Source organism: Mastacembelus armatus, chromosome 13 (genome assembly GCF_900324485.2).
Source record: "Mastacembelus armatus chromosome 13, fMasArm1.2, whole genome shotgun sequence".
Classification (NCBI taxonomy): Eukaryota; Metazoa; Chordata; class Actinopteri; order Synbranchiformes; family Mastacembelidae; genus Mastacembelus; species Mastacembelus armatus.
In genome coordinates, this window is record NC_046645.1 from 544,853 (window position 1) to 556,923 (window position 12,071).

A 12,071-nucleotide genomic window follows, 5' to 3' on the forward strand; every position below is an offset into this window, starting at 1 on the left:
AGCTTTCCAGAAGGCATAAAAGAAATGGAAAGTTGACCCAAATGAGCAGAAGAAATGTGCCGCCACAGCCAAACGTCTAGGTAAAGTAAATTAATTGTAAACTGTGTTGCTAGCCACACCATGAGGACGTGTTTGAGGGCACACATCAGCCTCATAAAGATGGCTAATTTTGAGTGACAAGCAGTTGAACGCACGCTAACTGAAACGAGACTCAGCGCTCGATATCAATTAGTGGAAACCCTAAACAGAGGCAAACAAAGACATACATGTGAGCGGTATCGGCAGAAAGCCCAATGATTCATTAGAGGCCCCCACGGACTGTGGCTACTCAACAAACTGAAATGGCCACCATGCTCAGGCTAAAGTCAGTGGCCTAATGAGAAGTGAAGGGTAAATAAACAGACACGGCAGCCAAACCGACCCTGCGCTTCTTCTTTCAGCTTGAAGCTCATCGTGAGCTCAGTCGGTGCCTCACGACTGCGATCGCTCATTAAGAGTAACGGCTTTGTGCAGCCGCTCACCGAAGACTGACGTGCTTCTAAACACTATAATGGACACCGACAAAGACCCGATGATGGTCGTGATGCCTCTTTAGGCATTTACAGTATTCCCACACATGTGCACATGCTCCTAGAAACATCAAGTAACACACAAACACACACACACAGATTCACACACACATATTCCAGATGTCATTGGGACTGAGTCAGGATGAGGCTAGGCAGAGAAGCTGGCTCTCCCATTCAGAGCAGTGGAGGAATGTCAGGCTAAATAAACATGGTGGAACTGAACCACCATAGAGCACAGAGGGGTTGGGAGGGCTGGAGGAGGGTAGTACAGAAAGGCACCTAACACTAGCCAGCACTTCATACGCACGCACGCACGCACGCACGCACGCACACACACACACACACACACACCTGGGAACTTGCAGACATCTAAGAGATAGAGGGACATGGGTTTGAAGGCTGATGCTAATGAGTTTGCCTGAAAAGGCGATAATATCTGTTATTGTCCTTTTAATGTTTTATTACTGTTGTGTATGTTTAGATCCTCTTTCAACTTTTATTTAAAGCTGCACATGTTTATGTTTTAACCTCAGTACAAGCAGAGGCAAAACAAACACACATCACTTAATGAAACTGGCAGCGTTAGAAATATCTGTTTAATATCTTGCAGCATTCGTTTAGAGTCGTGTTTTGTTAGCTGTCTGCTTTTTGCAGCGAACAGAGAAATAGGCAACTAACGACCATCAGAGGTGTTTAGTTTACACCATTGTTTCTTTTCTCTCTGTGTGCTATTGTTGATGAGTTCGGACCAAGGTGCCAGAGGTATTTTACATTCAAATACATCAGTGCGACAACATTTCATCCTGTGGTTTACCAAGCTCACAGAGGAAGACGGCAGCTGCCCAGTGAAAACACAAGTTGCACATATCAAACACAGCCTGTCGAGAGTCTCGAGCCAGTGGCTGGAACTGACTAATGTTACAGGGGCAACGTGAACAAACACAGCAATGAAATTTTTATGTGGGAATATGTCATCTCGTCGTCATTTGACAGGTACCCCTGTATGTTCGGGATTTACATATACACAAGCGATAGCGTGGTGCATGTTCTCATGTGTGGGTTATCAGTGCGGTATGTGCCTTTCTGTCCATGGGGTCCCTACTTTCACTCTGCTCCACTCTCCCCCCTCGGCTTCTGCTTTGTGTCTCTCCTGCACAATCTGACATATTTAGGCAAAGTCATGACTAATCGTCTGCTTGAAACATTAGCTGAAAGGGTGTAAAGGCTCACGAAACATAAGAGGTGGGGAGGGAGACGTGTGGTAACAGAAAGTTACATTTGGATTTAGTGTGAAGACAGGGAGAGTGTTGTTATCTGCTGTGAAGTGCTCAGTAAGTATGTAGGCAATATACTGAAATTGATTTAATTTGGAAAACATGAGCTTTAGCAGAGATATTTCTGCTCCTGCATAGTTGCTATAATGCTATTATTTGTATTTTCAGTTTTTATATGATTTGTCCACAACAATTAGTTTTTATTATTTATGTAGGTAATACCTTAATCAAATATGGCCACAATCAGTAAAGCAAACTGTCAACCGGACTGGATTTCCAACAGCTGGTAATCAAAACACACTTATTTGGCTGAGACCTGAATTAACATGGATCATACACATGTGATGCCTTTATGTGCCATCACAAATGTGACGCCACAAAAATATTCCCTGAACTTGAACTTCACTTTACAACGACATTACACATGTACTAAATTAAGCACAAGTCACCTCCAGTTTGCCTGTGACACATCTTCATGCCAGGATGGGGGGTGAGGTGGGAACATCCCCAAAGTGCATTTTCAGCAGCCTGGAATGAGCTGATAAGTAAAAGTAAGTCTGCTGTAAGTGAAACATGGGAGGAGTTGACACGTAACCTGAACGCACTTTTCTCAAGAGCCCTGCTGGATCCCTGCCCTGGGGCTGCATCCAACAAGGTGAACAGCAGAATCCTAATGAAGCTGTAAGGACTCGGTCAATACCAGCACAGGATGGGGGGGGGGGGGGTCTGCAGAAAGACAGAAGAGACCAGACTAGAGGAGATGCAGCCCACTGTGTAAGGAATGTGGAGAGGGATGGATAAAGGCACAGAAAAAGGAAGGAGTGGTAAACCAGGAGGAAAGCAGGAAAAATAATGAAAGAATGGTAAGAGAAAAAGATAGAAACAGATTTAATTTAATGGAGGAAAGAGTGAGAAAATAAATGACAAAAACAAATGAGCGAGGGAAAAACAAAGGAGGCAAGAGAGAGGATGGGAATATGAAACTAATGCGAAGGACACAAATAGGAAATGAAGGGTGAGAGGAAAGAAAAAGAGAAATCGAGGGAAGGAAAGAGCGTTGAACACATATGCACAAACACACACAGATGAAGAGAGAGAGGGGGGGAGGAAAAGATTTCAGTGAAGTGAGGAGTGTGAGTCTAAATCGAAGACACTTAGAGAAAGCACATTGATTGTGGTCACGGCTGGCTGGGCCCTCCTATTTGGTTAGTCATCTATTTCTTCTGTATGCTGAGATCAAGCCTTTCTCCTCCTCCTCCTCTTTTATCTCTCCATCAGAGATGACTGGACCAACTAGACCTGCAACTTTCTTATGGAGGGGAGAGCAAACTTATAATTACTACCTCCAACTTTCTATAAGCTATTCCCCCGAGATCGGCCGGGCCTGTGGAAGGTTAACATATCAGTCAGTGTGTCACAGTCACACACTGGCTTTTTATTGACGGGAAAAAATTAGTCAGTGTTTAAAACTATTTCTGAAAACCTCCTGTTAAAAATAAAAATATGGGACCAAGGGTGAATTCTTAAATTTAAAGCACAGTGCAACCAACATTTGAGAGCAAAGAATCACAGTGACGTCGTGGTGCAACGACACGCCCTGGAGATCACAGAGTCTACGCAGGGCGACAGGTTAAACACAGTCAGATCTATTGCAGCAAGGGGGACCCAGAAAACCCCTGATGCTGAATTTATAATATGTAAAGTAAAAACTTTCAAACTGTTTTAAAGTCCAAAACATCAACGTCTGTACAACTTCTCATCATCTTACTTGACTCTTTATGATCTAAAGATATTCGTCCACAAAAATGCTCAGTGCACGTAAAGCAAGGGAACAATTTCACACCACTGGCAGATTGACAGAAAAATAACCCAACCTTTTATATGAGCGAGTCTCTTTGGCCCCATACCAGACCATGTCTTACTAAGATGGACATTTTTCACAGTGCAAGCAAACACAAATTAAAACAGAGAGGGAAAATCAATTACGAGCCTGAGAATTTTTCAAACTACACTTGGGTCCTGGGGGGAAAATAATCAGTGTTTTCGTGCCTCCATTCAGCAAAAGTTCATGAAGGGAGATTGAGATCAAAATGGCACGGTCAGCTGGATCCCTCATCGAATCATCCAATTAACACCAATAAGACCCCGTGATTGGGAAGGAGGACAGAACGGGTGGGGAGGGAGATGCTGGAAAAACAGAAAGGATGAGTGAGAAAATGTTAAATACAGCAATGGAAAACAGTCCACAAGTGCAGCGATAGCAGAGGTGGGACAAACAGAGACAGACATCGAAAGAGAGGAGTGATCGATGCAGGAAGAAGCCGCAAGATTAGAGAAGAGACTGGATCAGAAGGGAAGGAGGAGGAATTCAGAAAGGTCAGCTAAGATGAAGAGGCAGGAGAGAAAGGAAGAGAAGGTGAGTGTGAGAGAAAAGGCAAAAGAAAACTGAAGTGGCAGCTACTGCGATTATCAATTATAGATTCGATTATGACTTGACGAGGCCAAAGTTAACACTAGTGGTTGAACGTACAGTCACACACACACACACACACACACACACACACACACACACACACAGATGCTGTGTGTCTATTCTGTGCATGAAAACTTAAACACTTCCTGTCAAATCATGACACTGTGCAACTAAACAGACACTGGATGTGAGTAAACAGGATTAGAGCATTCAGACATATCACACTCACACTGATAAGATTATTACATATTAGCTATTCCTCCCTTAGCGTAGCATAAACTACACTATAAACCCCTGAGGTGAAGTCTTTCCGTTTCGTGTTTGTTTTCAGGCTTCGCCCCTGTAGTTTTTATATGTTGCATGTGACCCACATGTGTGTAACCGTATGTACAGCACATCAAAGCTGCCACTTAAACCTGCACCAGCCCCAGTGCATTAGCACAGTCTGTGTCGTGTTAACACCCGGTGCTGTGGCATTGAGCGTCGATGAGAGATGCTACAGCTAATACGTGTTTATGTTCTGTCAGACAGCTTGCACTGTGAAAGTGTGTGTGTGTGTGTGTGTGTGAGAGAGAAAGTAAGAAGGGCGTGAAAGTCTTCCATCCAAACTATGTCAATTATTTAACTCCGTTCCTCTGAGAGCCAGGGCATCTGTCAAACAGAGAGTTCAGCTGTCCTTTGCTTCTTAAGCTTTCCCAGAATCCCTGGCTGCATCACAGATCTGCTCAGTGCCGTGCAGTATCGCCTTACTGAATTACAGTAATTACTTTTTCAGTAACAAGTGGCATATTTGGAATTCAGTAATCATATCATATGTTTTACCCCCAGTACCAGGGCACTTTTAAAATGACATCTTGGGGGTCAGACCAGGAGTCAAGGAGCTGATGTTTTTATTTTTACTGACACCTCAATTGATGTTTTTCCAAAATAAATCATCTTGCAGCGACTTCTTGAGGAGAGCTCCACTTTTCCCCAAAACATATATCTGATATTTCTTCTCTCTTTATAATTAAACAGGCCACATAAAAAGCTTTTAAAGGTGGACAAAGAATTCACGTTTATATTGACACCAGCTTGAAGAATATCAAACAGCAAAGCCAGATACTGTTTAGTTTGACAGGTTCCTTACTTCCTATAGCTATAGACACAGTCACGACATCACGACTATGCAAATGAGCAGCCTTTACCCACTTTTCAAGCAGAATGAGCTAATTACCAAAACAAGAAGGGTGACTCTAAATTTGCTTTATTCACAGACCTGGCCACCAAGAACTAAATCTATATTCAGCAGTGAGGCTGAGTGAACCCTGTGAACTCCCATAGTGCTGCGTGCAGTCGCCACAGCTACTTTAATTTTTACTGCTGTCTGCTTCATATTGAGAGAAATTATTCATTGTTTCGTGTAATGAATTGAAATGTTTTTAATGAGGAGCCCAGGAAGAGGAGCTGGCTGTAAAGCACAGCCAATGGGGATCCTAATAAACAAACAAACAAACAGCTAAGCTAGCTACATGTTACCTCCAAACTGTTGGCTGGCTTTAATAAACTAATGCTTTTTAATAAAGCCATAACAAGCAAAGTAACTTGTCTTGTCATTATCCTGCCAGCAGGAACTAAAATTGGACTGTCACATTCGTGCACATGCCCAGTTTCAATCGGGGCTGACCACAGGTGACACCCACAGACAACGTGATTCCTTCAGTTTACATCAAGTCCAAATCTCGTCATGTTCCCACAGCGAGGCCGACATCAGCTTTAAGTCCTGCGTGTGTTTGGACATGTACGTTCAACATCACCTTCCCATATACTCACCTCATCCGCCGCATTAGCGCGGGGCGTACGTTTGTGATAATGGTGTTATGTCTAATAACAGGGATTTGTTATGATGGGGCTGTAAACTGTGGGAGGACATGAAGGAGGGATTGTGTTGAGCGAGGGTTTGAGTGTGTGTGTGTGAGTATCCTCATTCGTCCTTTAGGGAAAATCTGCCTGTGTGTGCACGGCTTGTGACCGAAGTGACAGGCAGATGACTCATCGGGAGGCGACAGGGTCAGGACACATCTACTGGGGGATGATGACTTCATTACCTCTTGAAAGATAGATGGAAACATCCCTCCATCTCTTTCCCCACTCAGGGAGGAGTGTAAATCTCCTGGAAGAGCAAACCGAGGAGCAGAACTATTGAATCATACTAATCTTACTATTGCATTTATTTATTTGTTTATTTATTTTGGCCTGACCTATGCTGGGGGCTCCACAGGACACGCTTTGTTTGCCGTAGACATTGATTTACTCCCATTGTTTCGACAACCTCCCCAGCTCTTTTAGCACTTACAGGGAAAAACAAGAGCAATGGATTTGTAATAATAATTCAAAACAGTGCTATGGATTTCAGCTGTAAAGCCATGCTCACTGGCAGAATTGAGACTTATTGATCTTATACCCATGGTGCTTCTCACTGGCATCAACAACAGAAAAGAGCAACAGAATTTATTTTAGGGGGTGAAACAAGCCATGCGGAGCTGTGCCATTATTACACCTCTTTATTTCTCACTTTTTCTTTCCATCTGTTTGCCTCCTTCACTCTTTGGCATTTGGCTTTTCACCCACTTTTTATCCTTCTGTCTTGCCAACATAAAATCAGTATGACTGTAAACTTTTTCTTAACATAACAGGATATTGGAGAATTATATTTGTTTTCTTGCGTGAATTATTTAAATAAGTCATAACTTTAAATTGATTGTCACAAAATATACTGCAGTAGAATATTATCCATAATTGTATCAATTAATTTTTAATAGAATCACCATGATTAGTGAATTCACTTTTGATGCTTAATCTGCAGTTCTGGCATTGAGTTAATGGATCATAAGGTCTAACAGGTCTAACAGTATGTTGGTGGTTTGTAGTTCAACCAGCTCAGGGTAGATGTTTCCCTTGGTTACTATATTAAAACAAACTCAACACTATGTCCTGGTTTTTGCAAAGATCCATCAAACACAAAAACAACCATGAAATTATAATATCAAGGACACGTAGGAGCCTGAGGTCTTTGTCCAGGAGGCAGAAAAAATATTCGACCCCGATCACATCAAGGTCGAGGTGAGTCAAACGCAGCTGAAACTATCAAACATGTAACGTGGACGTGACTTCGGAGCTGCTGTCTCTCGGTGAGTGACAGACTCATTAAGCTGCTGTCTCTGCTTTGTTTAGTCAGGACTGAAACAGTTTGCTAGTCTGATGGGAGATTATTGCGTTTAAGAGTTCTCCCGCTTTTATTTGACCTTCAGTGGATTTATAGCTATTTACTTCTCTTTCAATGTGTTCGACATTAAATGAGCTTGTGAAACGTGATAATTCTTTCTCCTTGAAAAACTAATCAGGACTAGAGACGTTGAATAGAAATGGAGCCATCAAAATCTTCCATTTTGCTTGTAATCCCACCCAATTACAACACGGCCTCCTTTGAGCTTCACGAGCTGCAGCGCTAATTTGATCATCGTTGTTCTTGATACATGGATTTTGTCTTCTGGGCCCCTGTGGTGATGCTGATGTACTCGTTCTCCTCACTCCACCCACAATGGCAGAAGTGAACTTTTGTCTGTGTGCTGTTGTTGAGAGAGCCATCTGTGGTGAGACTGTTCCTCACCAAGGTGGGAGTTCTTCTGATGTGTTTTCTAGAGCAGCGTTGGTGTGAAAGTACCACACAGCCTCATCTGTCAGTGTCTCTGCATTGTTTCTTCAGCTCACACAGAAAGAGGTGTGCTTGAAACTAACTAGCAGACGTGATGTGTTGTCAGAGTTAGATTTCATAAAGCCATTGAATGACAAATAGGGACAACAAAGCATGTTCTTCATGCCGGGCCATTTGGAGCAGCCAGAGTTTTCATATTGTCGGTTCCAGAAAGTTACAGGAGTTGATGGATGCTGCCCCTCGAGCTGCGATGACGACTGGGTGAATGTGTGGCTACCTATCAAGACTGTTCTCCCATCTCTTCTGTGCCAACCTTGGAATTAACAAGAAATGTGCAAGGACTCTGGTTCAGGCTTCACACTCTCTTTGCATTTGCTCTCTCTCCTCATCTCTGTCGGGCTCTGGGAGAATGAAACCATGGAACACTCCTCCTCAGCTCCGAATGGGAAGGTCACCCACAGCACGGACAAGGGAGATTCAATTTAAAATCTGTACAGCTCACTGAGGAACTCTGTGTGTGTGTGTGTGTGTGTGTGTGTGTGTGTGTGTGTGTGTGTGTGAGAGACAGAGACACTGACATGCACCATTCCTCCCGACCCACAAAGATGTAATGCAATCTCCTTACATCAAAACTTGACACCACAGCTATGGCGAATGTCTATAATTACACAAACAGGACTACAAATGACGTTGGTTCAACCAAAGCTGAACTTCAATTCTTGGCTGCAGAAATCAGCTTCTTGTTACTCATAAACACGGTGCACACCAAAACACAGATACACACACACACACACCCTCCCACAGGCCCTGCAGTGGCGCCGTCCGGAGCTGTGGTGAAACAGGTTGTGTCGCCCATGAGTTTGTATGCTCAACTCACCAGGGGCCAATACAGAGATTGTCGCCTTTGGTCAGGAACCTGCCCACAAAGACAGGAAGTGGAACCCTTCCACCTGATACCACAGCAGCACGGGGCCTCTGGGGAAAACATTTCAGTGTGACACCCATGATGGATTAGTTGCTATTCCTAAAATGTGTTTACCTAGGCGCGCACAGGCGGTAAGCGGCAGGGTGCTGCACATACAATGGAGGAAAACAAGGCAGAGAGCAGTAAAAGCTTTACAACAAACAAGGCCATGCTTCAGGGAAAGAGTTGAGAGTAAACAGCGCGAAGGCATGAGAGGGAGTGGGAGGTTTTAGAGTCATTACTTATTGTGTGTTGTCAGACGAGATTAACCCTTTCATCTGTTCAAACCAAACAGCCATGAAACAGTTCTCACCTCAGTGACAGCCGAGCTCACTTCTTTCTTCTCGCTCTTTCTTTGATGCAGTTCCAGTCCAGCAAACAAACTCACCATGTCCTTTCATCAGGTAGCAGTGTACCATAAAAAATGACTGGTGCAACCTGCGCAGCAGCAGGCTGAACCACATTCAGCAGCAGGGCTTAGACTTGCAGGACCCCTGTCACGGGTTACACCCATCTCTCTACAGCCATGAGATGTGTCACGCAAAACTCAAAGTTGTCAAAGAAAAGTACATGGATGAGAAAAACTTTATAAACAGTGTTTACTGTAAATCTCTAAGGGATCGTTGCATTGATGCTTTATTTTCAGCATCAATACATAACTATCCTGCTCTTCCAAACTTAGTATCAACATAATTTAATCGAAGTACAGCAGATCAAAACAGTACGAGGCTCAGTCGACATTTTGCAAAACATCTCCACACACTCTGTCAAACAAGGACAAAATCAAAATATAAAACAACAGTGTAATAAAGAAATGCAGCAGTCATCCGAGTCATCAGTCATGACAGTGAAACTTCTAAAATCCTGCTGGAACTTTGCAGTTGAGTTTTTAGTTCATACTAGAGAGGCTGCTAAAAAACATTCTTGCCACAACAGACAAAACACAACTGGATATTATGTCATTAACGTCGACTGTAGAATATATCTGATAACGCTTACACACTGCTTCACTTCTTCTGAAGGAATCCCCCGAATTAGAACTGGGCTGTTGTCTGAAATGTCAGAAACTCACATTGTAAAATGCCATCAAACCCAAATTTAACAGCATATCCAGACACCAACAAAACACGGTAATGCCCTCGTGTGATTTGAGGGAACTGACCCTTTCAGATCAGAACCAACACATCCTCTTGCTATTTATCCCCATTTTTTTTGTGATACATGTGCAAGCGTCTACATTTTGCTCTCGTCTCTCCTCCTCTAAGCAGCGTGTTGTACATTCTGGGTCTTTCCCTGGGGGGCTGCACGCTGTGTATGTGCCTGGGATAGTAGACAGGCCTGACCCATTTACCAAACACTTTTATCCCCCTCTTCCTTCACTCTGTTGTTGACTTGCTGCATATTTGTATGCATCTCTCTATCAGTCTGCAGTTTTCGTATGTATGTCCATTCATTCATCTGTCCATCTTATTTTTTGCCTCCTCCTGTTTTCCCTTCCAGAATGATGAAGGGGGCTCTAAGCCATTTGCATTCATGAGGGTATTTCATTCCTAACACACATTTTTGCCAGACACACTCAGACATTCAACGTTTGCAAAGACAGAAGGCACAGAGGCATCGACATATGAGCGTGATAAAGACGCAAATATCACGGACATCAGCGTATGTCTGCATGTTATGGCATTCACAGTGCTGATGTGGCACACCTTAAAAAACAAGTGTTCAAAGAGCGTGCACAGAAAGGAGAGGAACAGTTTTCAGTGTGCACGTGTGTTGTGATGGATGAGCAACTGAACGATCCCTTGATAGAGGAACGAGACAGTAATGACCGAACTCAATTAGCCCGACTGTGTGTGTGTCTGTGTGGGGCGAAGCCTCTGGTCCGTCACTTACAGCACGGAGAGACCCATAAATCCTGATTATTTTAGCTAACGAGAACTCACTCCCATCTCAATAAATCACAAACAGGTAAGTGCACACACAAGGAGCATCAAACTCAACCTGCAGTCAAACCTGCGAGCAGGTTAGAGGGATTGATGTCAGCTGGCTGGTTTGCTTCATAAGCCCTCACATCTGAGAAAATACACCAGTGGCAGTCTAGACACTGACAGGCAGGACACACACACTGTAGACCCCAATTAGCTGACCCTAGACTTAACACACACACACACACACACACACACACACACACACACCCACACACACCCACACACACCCACACACACCCACACACACACACACACCTCTTCTGTCTCTTCATCTTCCAAAAGTAGCTCCTTATGTGCAAGAAGCTAGACAGACTGTCCAAAGGTAACACAGATACACAGATCAGCTCAGTGGTGCCATTAGCCTGAACCCAGGCCGCTGACTCTGGTCAGCCCCAAATCTGGTAGCTGCTGGTCCTTGTTGTGAAAACTCTTCATATGAAATCCAACCTCAGCCTTTAATTCCTTTGACCTGTGGCTTCAACCGTGGTTATGGAGAGAGGGGAGTCCAGGGCTGATTCCATGAGGTTAATGTTGAACCATAACCGCTGCCTCTCTCTCTCCTTCAGTCTTTGCTTCTTCTGGCCTCGACCACAGTGCTACTCCTGAGCTGTCAGTCATCTGTCCTCCCATCATCATCTCTCTAACCAACACACACACGATGTGGTTGCTACATAAGCTGGACAACCTGGGCGTCTTTGGAAATCTATGCATGGGATTTTGTAGTCATAGTAACACATATTCACCCTGAACTGTCTCTGCCCTTCTCACTCACACACACACAGACACACACGCACACGCACACGCTGCAGTGCATAAGCCGAAGCTTAACAACATCAAACACTGAGCGAGTTGTGGTAGGAAGAAATTGCTGCTCCGCCTCAGCCTGGCGGGATGACATCAGAGGCCTGGGTGGCAGAGGGGCGTTAGGGCCTGGAGGGAAAGGCGTTGGTGGAAGAGAGAACAAGAGGAGAGGAATCGGGCCGGCCAGCGAAGGTTAGCGCCTGTCATTAACAACCCTTACGTCACGGCATAACGTGGGAAATGGCCTGAGAGAATGTCTGGATGTGACCGGGGAAAGTTTGGGAATACATTTACATGCACTTAAGCGG